Source organism: Zonotrichia albicollis, chromosome 25, assembly GCF_047830755.1.
Source record: "Zonotrichia albicollis isolate bZonAlb1 chromosome 25, bZonAlb1.hap1, whole genome shotgun sequence".
NCBI lineage: Eukaryota > Metazoa > Chordata > Aves > Passeriformes > Passerellidae > Zonotrichia > Zonotrichia albicollis.
Window position 1 is genome coordinate 1,679,289 of NC_133843.1, and position 9,126 is coordinate 1,688,414.

A 9,126-nucleotide genomic window follows, 5' to 3' on the forward strand; every position below is an offset into this window, starting at 1 on the left:
AAAATCAAATTTTTTATACCAGAACAGCCTTGAAGGAGAGAGAAAAACAATTCTACCAAGAAGCAGCAAAGCTGTGCTGGTGCTGAGCCACTCCACAGCAAGACAATGATTAAAAGGAAAAACAGAAGACAAAAAAACCCAAATTTTTTTGAAGGAGAGAGGAAGCTCCTCTGCTGGATGAGGCTGCTCAGAGAACCCCGTGCGCGTCCTGGAGAGCAGAAAATTCCCTCCCAGTCCCGGCCAAGTGTTTTCCTCTGGCCGCAGACGCTTCCATGAGGTCGCTCTTGGAGCTCCTCCCGGGGCTGGAACGTTCACGAGCAGAAATTGAAATGTTTGGGGCTTTGGGATGCTCCTGTGGCTCAGTCTGGGGTGGTGTGGGGCAAAAGGGCTTTGGAGGGTTTGGGATCCTGTAGGGTTTGGGATCCTGAAGGGTTTGGGATGCTCCAGGATTTGAGATACTCCAGGATTTGGGATCCTCAAGGATTTTGGGATCCTCCAGGATCTGGGATGCTCAAGGATTTGGGATGCTCCAGAATTTGGGATCCTGCAGGATTTGAGATACTCCAGGATTTGGGATCCTCAAGGATTTTGGGATCCTCCAGAATTTGGGATCCTGCAGGATTTGAGACCTTGCAGGGTTTGGGATGCTCAAGGATTTGGGATGCTCCAGAATTTGGGATCCTGCAGGGTTTGGGATCCTGCAGGGTTTGGGATGCTCAAGGATTTGAGATGCTCCAGAATTTGGGATCCTGCAGGATTTGGGATCCTGGAGGATCCTGCAGGATTTGGTACCATGCTCAAGGATTTGGAACACTCCAGGATTTGGGACCCTGCAGGATTTGGGATCCTCCAGGATCTGGGATGCTCAAGGATCTGGGATCCTGCAGGGTTTTTAGGATCCTCCAGGATTTTTGGGATCCTCCAGAATTTGGGATCCTGCAGGATTTGAGACCTTGCAGGATTTGGGATCCTCCAGGATCTGGGATGCTCAAGGATCTGGAATTCTCCAGGATTTGGGATCCTGCAGGGTTTGGGATGCTCAAGGATTTGGGATCCTCCAAGATTTGGGATCCTGCAGGGTTTGGGATGCTCAAGGATTTGGGATCCTCAAGGATTTTGGGATCCTCCATAATTTGGGATCCTGCAGAATTTGAGACCTTGCAGGATTTGGGACTTTGCAGGGTTTGGGATGCTCAAGGATCTGGGATCCTCCAGGATTTGGAATCCTGCAGGATTTGGGATGCTCAAGGATTTGGGACCATGAAGGATTTGGGGTCCTGCAGGGTTTGGGATGCTCAAGGATTTTTGAGATGCTCCAGAATTTGGGATCCTGGAGGATTTGGGATCCTGGAGGATCCTGCAGGATTTGGTACCATACTCAAGGATTTGGAACACTCCAGGATTTTGGGACCCTGCAGGATTTGGGATCCTCCAGGATCTGGGATGCTCAAGGATTTGGGATCCTGCAGGGTTTAGGATCCTGCAGGATTTGGGATCCTCCAAGATTTGGGATCCTGCAGGATTTGAGACCTTGCAGGATCTGGGATCCTGCAGGATTTGGGATGCTCAAGGATTTGAGATCCTCCAGGATTTGGGATCCTCCAGGATTTGGGACCTTGCAGGGTTTGGGATGCTCAAGGATTTGAGATCCTCCAGAATTTGGAATCCTGCAGGATTTGGATCCCCCAGGATTTGGGACCCTCCAGGATTTGGGATCCTTCCTGCCTCAGTCTCCATCTCCCCCGCTCCTTCCAGAGCTGCTCCCAGCAATTTCTCGTCACCCTGATTAATGATCAACTGTAAGAGAAGATTAATCAGGCCTATACACTTAATTAATGATGAATTAATGATCAGCTGTAGCAAAGATGATTCAGGATTATACACTTAATTAATGATCAGCTGTAACAAAAGGTAATCCCAGGAATCCTTGGATCTGCTTTTTGATCTGCAGCCCTGGAAAAACGCTGGATTCAGGGCAGGGTCTGACATGTGGGGTGAAAAATTGTGATTTTTCTTGGTTAATTATGAAACTGCAGCAGTGGGGTCTCCTCACACCCTCCATGGATTGGGCCAGGAGAGAACAGGGAAGGAACCCCAGAATTCCACCAGAACTTTGGAGATTTGCAGGAATTCCCTGAAGGAAGAAAAACCTTGATGGAAGCAGCAATGTGAATAATCTAAGGGGCTGCTTTAATGAAATTAATAAAAAACCTCGCTTTAATAAACTCGCTTTAATAAACCCACTTTAATAAACTTAATAACTTTAATAAAAAAGGATTTTAAAAAATTCCCTTTTTAATTAAAATTTCACGGTGCAATTTCCCTTTTTTCCCCTCTGGGACATTTCCCCCTCCTGTTCCAGGTGTTCCCTCCATTCCTGCCCGGCCTGCAAACCCTGGAGATGATGGAAAAAGGAGAAAATAAATCAGGAGAGGAGCTCTGGGTGGCTTTTTTTGGCCAAGCCGTGGCCTTGACAGGTGCCAGGAAGCCAAGCAGAGGCACAAAAATCCCCCTGTGTGGGAGAACTCTGCAAAACAGGATCTGCCACACTTCCTCCCTCTTTTCCACCCCATTTGTACCGAAATATCTGCAGATATTTTATTTAACAGCAATATCTGGTTGTCCTTTGGAGAAAATGGGAGTGGGAGCTCTGAGTGGATGGCTGGAATTGCAGATTTTCAGAGAACTGAGTGGAAATTTCAGGGAAATTTTCAGGATTTGGCGTGGCTGCAGATGGTTTTGCTTTTCCCATTTTTCTCAATTTTTAGTGGCATTCCCAATGACCCATCCCATTTTTTGGGGGGATTTTTAGGGCCATTCTCCAGGATTTTGCTGTAAATGCGGATTTTCACATGTGGCTGATCTGTTCAGAACCCTCACCCTCTGAGCACCTCAATTCCTCCCTTATTTCCTAATAATTCCTCCCAGAAATTCCTCCCTCCTAATGCTTCCTCCTGGATTTTATTATTTTATTTTATTTTATTTTATTTTATTTTATTTTATTTTATTTTATTTTATTTTATCCCTGCTGGCAAGTGGAGAATGTGGATGGGCTCTGGATTCGCATTCTGCTTCTTCTTACTTGGCTGAAAAAGCAAATTTATCTTGCAGAAAGAGCCTGATCCACCATGTGATATAAAGGTCTTTTTGAATTTTATATATATATTATATAGATAAAAATATAGATAAAGATATATAGATAGATAGATATAGATATAGATATAGATATAGATATAGATATAGATATAGATATAGATATAGATATAGATATAGATATAGATATAGATATAATTATAGATATATTTGAGCTTTTTTGATATCAGGGTCTTTTTGAGGTCTTCCTACACCTGTGGAAGAGCAGAAAGGACATTTCTGCCCAACAATTTCACTGATTTGTGGCTGAAAAAGAAAATTTATCCTGCATAAAGAGCCTGATCCACCATGTGATATAAAGGTCTTTTCGAATTATATTTATATTTATATTTATATTTATATTTATATTTATATTTATATTTATATTTATATTTATATTTATATTTGTATATTCTTTATATATTTTCATATATTTATATATTTATGTATCTTTTTATGTATATAATATTTATTTGAGCTTTTTTTATATCAGGGTCTTTTTGAGGTCTTCCTACACCTGTGGAAGAGCACAGAGGACATTTCTGCCCAACAATTTCACTTATTTATGGCTGAAAAAGCAAATTTATATTGTAGAAGGAGCTTGACCCCTCATGTGATATAAAGGTCTTTTTGAATCTTATATATATTATATAAATATATGTATATATAAATATATGTACATATAAATATATAAATATATAAATATATAAATATAAATATATAATTTAAAAATATTTATATATTTGAGCGTTTTTTGTATCAGGGTCTTTTTGAGACCTTCCTACACCTGTGGAAGAGCAGCGAGGACATTTCTGCCCAACAATTTCACTGATTTATGGCTGAAAAAGAAAATTTCTATTGTAGAAGCAGCTTGGAAGGGCTGTGGCAGAGCAGAGAGGAGATTTCTGCCCAACAATTTCACTGATTTGTGGCTGAAAAAGAAAATTTATCCTGCATAAAGAGCCTGATCCACCATGTGATATAAAGGTCTTTTCGAATTATATTTATATTTATATTTATATTTATATTTATATTTATATTTATATTTATATTTATATTTATATTTATATTTATATTTATATTTATATTTATATTTATATTTATATTTTCTTTATATATTTTCATATCTTTATATATTTATGTATCTTTTTATATATATAATATTTATTTGAGCTTTTTTTATATCAGGGTCTCTTTGAGATCTTCCTACACCTGTGGAAGAGCAGCGAGGACATTTCTGCCCAACAATTTCACTGATTTGTGGCTGAAAAAGCAAATTTATCTTGCAGAAGGAGCTTGGAAGGGCTGTGGCAGAGCAGAGAGGAGATTTCTGCCCCTGGTTTGTGGGGGGATTTTTGTTCTCTGCTTGTTCTTTCATCGTTCAGGAATTCCTGCAGCCGGCTCTGCAACAAAAGTCCTTTATGCCCAGAAGAGATGGGGATTGTTTGGGATTTGTGATTTGCACAAATCCCTTTCTCTGGAATTGCATTTTGTGCCCAGGCTGGCGTGGGAGGAAGGACAGGGAGCCCCCCACTGTCCTGGCACTGCCTGGGCAGCAAATTGAAACCAGAAATGGATTTTTGGTGGGGAGTTTTTAAAGCCCTGAGAGAAGGCCTGGGGGTTCCTGCAGCACTCGGCGTCCCTGCAGGGGAAAAAAAATCCAAATATAAAAATTAAAAACAAAAATAACGACAAAAAACACACCAAAAAATCAAAAAAAACAAATTTAAAAAAAAAAAATTTCACCCAAAAAACCCAAAAGAAAAACCCCAAAAAACCAAACCAACCCAACCAACCCAAACCAAAGAAACCTAAACCAACAAAAAAAACAAAGAAAAACCAAATAAAACACCCCAAAACCAAACCAAAACCAAAACCAAGGAAACCTAAACCAACAAAACACCCCCAAAAAAACCAAACCAAAAAAAACCAAAAAAACCCAAACCAAATAAAAAAACCCAAGACAAAGAAAAATAAAAAAAAAAAAACCAAACCAACCCAATGAACCCAAACCAAAAAACTTAAATCAACAAAAACCCCCAAAAACCAAACAAAAAAGAAACAAAAAAACCACCCAAAACACCCAGAAAACCAAAAAAACCAAACAAAAAAAAAAAAAACCAAACAAAAGAAACCCAAAAAACCAAACTAAAAAACCAACCAACCCAAACAAAAAAAACCTTAACCAGCAAAAACCCTCCAAAAAATCAAAAAAACCCCCAAAAACCAAACTAAGCTAAACCCAAAGAAAAAAACCCCAAAACGAACAAAAACCTCCCTAAAAAACCCAAACAAAAATCCCAAACCACCAAACCAAACAAAAAACCCAAACCAAAACAAAAACCAACCAAAAACCAAAAAACCAAAAAAACCAACTGACCAAAAAAAAAATCCAAATATCCCTAAAACAAAACAAAAAATAAATAGTAATAAAATAAACCAAAAAACCACCCCAAATTGTTGTTTTTTGGGGTTTTTTTCTCTGTTCCAGACACACAAACGCAGGAGATCAGAGCTCCTGACGGGGGTGGAAATCCCTCAGGAAGCTCCGGCCTGAGCAGATTCTCCTAAATTTGGCTTTTCCACAGCTCTGGGCTCTGCGGACAGGATGGAGCCAGGACAAAGGAGAGAAATAAAGGAAATTATCCAAAGAATAGGCTGGGCTAAAAATGGAGCTGTGTCTGCGGAGATCCTTGTGCTGCTCAGAACTCAGTCCAATTTTTGGAGTTGTTTGGGTTCCTGGCGAGGAAGGGGAAAAAAGCTGAGGAAAAAATCACTCAAGTCCTGATCCTGAAGGAAATAAGGCAGGAATTTCAAATTTTTGAGGATTTTTTTAATAATATATAATATATAATATATAATATATAATATATAATATATAATATATAATTATATAATATATAATATATAATATATAATATATAATATGTAATATGTCATATGTCATATGTCATATGTCATATGTCATATATCATATATAGTATATCATATATCATATATCATATAATTATTAATTCAAATAGAATTTTATAGAATTTCAATGGTAAATAATATAAATTTTAATATATTAAAATTAAATATTTATTCAATATATTAATATGAAAATTAAATACAATAAAATCAATATATAAATATGTATCATAATAGACATATTTACTTATAATATATATAAATATGTATAATTATATTTATAATATATTAATCATTATATTTCATATGTTATAATATATTTAAATATATTTAAATATATTTAAATATATAAATGCTAATTAGTATTTAATTAATTATATATTATTCATTATATATTTATAATATATTATAATATAATATTTTATAAATGCATAATGAATAATATATATATATGATTATATACTGTTATATATAATAGTACAGCTATATATTAATATATTATGATATTAATAATATTATATAATATATATAATACATTATATGTAATATGTATTATATATTGATATATAATATATACTATATACTATATAGTATATATACTATATATTATATAGTATATAGTATACAGTATATATATTATATATTATATAATACTATAATATTAGTAATACACATTATACTATTATATATAATATTTTAATATATTATTTATAACATTATTGTTCAATAGTTTTATAATGGCAATATAGATTTTAATGTAATTTTTAATACAGAATTTTTTAATACAGAAATTTAAAACCAGATATTATATAAATCTGTCAAATCTCTTCACAAAAACAAGGAGTCATTCCCAGCCCTGCTTATCCTCTGAGAAACATAAACCTGGTGTTTGGGAGATGTAAACATTTCTATTTTTGTAGTTTGTCTTCCAAGTCAAGCAAAAATAAGAGATGACTCCAGGCTGAGCCCTGCGTGACCCGGCCGTAACTGAGAAGTGACAAAGCCGGGCCTGACCCAGGCTGGCATTTCTCAGGTCAGCAAGATGAACCCAGAGCCCTTGGCCTGCAGATGAACAGAAATTAATTAGCAGAAATTAATTAGCAGAAATCACCTTCAAAGTCAGAAATGCTGCTCACTTCCAAAAAAAATTGAGAAAAATTTATTAAAACCTTATCAAAAATACAACAGAAGAATGAATGGAGGAAATATTACAGCACCAGAGCAGAGGATTTTTCCCACCAGGATTTTTTGCCTTTTAACCCTTTAAATTCTGCCCCAAAATTCTGCCCATCAGCTCCTTCTTCTCTGTCCATGGTGGAGTTTAAACCCTTAAATCTTGATTATTGATCAGGTGCTGCCACAATCCCACCCTCCCAAATGTCCCAAACCCTGCCAAACACAAGAGCCGGAAAACATCACTAAAAATCTGTAAAAATAGAATTATAAATTTATAACACAACTATAAATGTATAAAACATAACTAAAAATCTATAAAATATAATCATAAATTCATAACACAACTATAAATGTATAAAACATAACTAAAAATCTATAAAATATAATCATAAATTTATAACACATAACTAAAATCGATAAAATGGAACTATAAATTTGGAACACATAACTACAAATCTGTAACACGTAAGTATAAATCTATAACACTAAATATATAACACATAACTATAAATCTATAAAACGTAACTAAAAATGTATAAAATATAACTATAAATCTATAAAATATAACTATAAATCTATAAAACTTGTCCTAACATCTGTATATGATATTTGACTTTTAATTATGAGAGAGATCTGAATCAGCCTCTCCTCCATCTGAAGATTTCCACAAATCCTTTGGAAAGAGGGGAGGTAACTCAGAGAGGAGCGGTTTATAAAAATTTAATGTTAATTATTTAATAAAATTCAATAAAATTAATATTAATTATTTAATAAAAATTAATAAAAATTATAAAAATAATATTAATTTTATTTATAAAATTGGGAAGTGAGGAATGGAAGGGAATCACCTCCATTTATCCAGCAAGGGGCGCTGGATGGGTCTGGAGATGGGGCAGGAGAAAGATTTGGTGGGATTTGATGGGATTTGCAGGAATATTATGGGATATAACGGGAGCAGGGGGATGTCTGGGTTGGGGCTGCAGGAATTCAGGATCTCAATCAGCCTCCCATCCCTCTGAAGCTTTCAGCAAAGGTGTCTGTGCATTAATTTACTGCTATTTGTGCATGAATTTCCCGGTATTTGTGCATTAATTTACTGCTATTTGTGCATTAATTTCCCGGTATTTGTGCATTAATTTACTGCTATTTGTGCATTAATTTCCTGGTATTTGTGCATTAATATTCTGGTATTTGTGCAATAATTTCCCGGTATTTGTGCATTAATTTCCTGCTATTTGTGCATTAATTTTCTGGTATTTGTGCATTAATTTTGTGGTATTTGTGCATTAATTTTGTGGTATTTGTGCATTAATATTCTGGTATTTGTGCATTGATTTCCTGCTGTTTGAGCATGAATTTTCTGGTATTTGTGCATTAATTTCCCAGTATTTGTGCATTAATATTCTGGTATTTGTGCATTAATATTCTGGTATTTGTGCATTGATTTCCTGCTGTTTGAGCATGAATTTTCTGATATTTGTGCATTAATTTCCCAGTATTTGTGCATTAATATTCTGGTATTTGTGCATTGATTTCCTGCTCTTTGAGCATGAATTTCCCGGTGTTTGAGCATTAATTTCCTGGTATTTGTGCATTAATTTCCCGGTATTTGTGCATTAATATTCTGATATTTGTGCATTAATATTCTGGTATTTGAGCATTAATTTCCCGCTGTTTGTGCATTAATTCCCCTATCGAGGGGACCCAGGTGTCCCAGCCCCGTGTCCCCACGGGCAGCCCCGGGCTGAGCGAAGCTCCCAATGCTCCTCCCCGCAGATTGGCCAATATTCCCGGGGCAGGGCAGCTCCTGCCTTCCCCACTCCTCCTTCCCTTTATAAGCGCCTTCTCCCTTCTTCCAGCTCATTCCACTCCGGCAGGACTTTGGATTTCTCGCAGTTTTCTTTCTTT

At 35.9% G+C, this 9,126-nt stretch overlaps 1 protein-coding gene across 1 annotated transcript in view; it reads right to left on the reverse strand.

The window, feature by feature from the left end:
• The window catches only part of AURKAIP1 (aurora kinase A interacting protein 1), a 180,256-nt gene that overhangs the window by 49,213 nt on the left and 121,917 nt on the right, over window positions 1–9,126 (reverse strand). The gene's annotated exons all lie outside the window — the stretch shown is intronic.